This window comes from Corylus avellana, chromosome ca2 (genome assembly GCF_901000735.1).
Source record: "Corylus avellana chromosome ca2, CavTom2PMs-1.0".
Taxonomy (NCBI): Eukaryota; Viridiplantae; Streptophyta; class Magnoliopsida; order Fagales; family Betulaceae; genus Corylus; species Corylus avellana.
This window is the reverse complement of record NC_081542.1, coordinates 12,407,998-12,409,557: the sequence shown is the minus strand read 5'-3', so window position 1 is coordinate 12,409,557 and position 1,560 is coordinate 12,407,998.

The following is a 1,560-nucleotide window of genomic DNA, read 5'->3' as shown; positions in this document are numbered from 1 at the left end:
TGTGTTTAAGTTATTTTTATATAACTTAATGTTTGAGCAGCTAATTCTCCTATATAACTAAAAATAATTTCGATGCGTCTACTATCCAGGCGCCCTTAATTAAGTGCACCTAGATAGCAAGCGCCATTAATTAGGGGCGCCTACCAGCTAGGCACCCTTAATTAACGAGGCCTGGCTGGCAAGCGCGCCCCTAATTAAGGTATATTCCGGACTCCAGAAGATCATCATGTTTCTTCCACAATGGTATATATACAACTTTTTCAAAGAATTTACATAAGGCAATTAAAATTCAAAAAATGGCACCAATCTCGACGAGTAATTTTGGATAGTAAAGTAGACTATTCTGGCACTACCAATAAAGAGGAAAAACAAAGGAACATGATAATAAAGGATAAGGAAAAACAATAAATTTTTTTAAAAAAAGAAAAAAAAAAAAAAAAAGAGGTATTCCGATCCACTTAATTCTGCAATATGGCCAAACGTGTGGGTCACTGGGCACCGAAGAGAGAGATAGGAAAATCGAGATTGAGAGAGGGGCGACTAGCGCCGTAGAGAGAGATATGGATCGATATATATTGAGGGAGAGGGGAGAGGCTAGGGATCTAATATATATATATATATCCTGATGCAGAGAGGGGGGACAGGCGGGCCGCGAGGGGAAAGGTTAAGGAAAATATATATTGAGGGAGAAATTAAGTCTTAGAGCGGGAGCTGAGGAATCAAAAGGAAAATTAAGTTCCCGCTCGCAAAAACAAAAAATATAAATATATTAAAATTAAAAAACACTTATAAATTTATTTATAAAAATAAAAAGTAAATACTAAAAATTAAAAAACATTTAAAAGAGACTTAAACTAAAAAATATATAAATACAAAATCAGTTAATGTGGTTGTCTAGATTAAAAATTAATCTATATGATATAAAAACAAAAATAATACTAATTCAAAAATTATCGGGATAGGCCACAATAATAATTTAATTCCTGTAGGCACCCTTAATTAAGGGCGCCTAGCTGGCAGGCGTCCTTAATTAAGGGAGCCTAGATGGCAAGCGTCCTTAATTAGGGGCGTCTGCCAGCCATGTGCACTTAATTAAGGGTGCCTAGTTGGTAGGCACCCCTAATTAAGGGTGCTTGGATAGCAGGCGTCTCGAACTAAGAGCGCTTGCAAGCCAGGTGCCCTTAATTAGGGGCGTTTGCCAGCCAAACTCACTTAATTAAGGGCACTTGCCAGCCAAGCGCACTTAATTAAGGGCGCTTGCAAGCCAGGCGCCCTAAATTTAGGGCACTTGCCAGCCAAACGCATTTAATTAAGGGCGCTTGCCAGCCAGACGCCCTTAATTAGGGGCGCTTGTCAGCCAAACGCACTTAATTAAGTGTGCCTAACTGGCAGGCGCCCCTAATTAAGGGTGCTTGGATAGTAGGTGTCCCGAATTAAGGGCACTTGCCAGCCAAGCGCCCTTAATTAGGAGCGCTTGCCATCCAGGCGCATTTAATTAGGGGCGCCTAGCTGGCAGGTGCCCCTAATTAAGGTCGCTTGGATAGCAGGCGTCCCGAATTA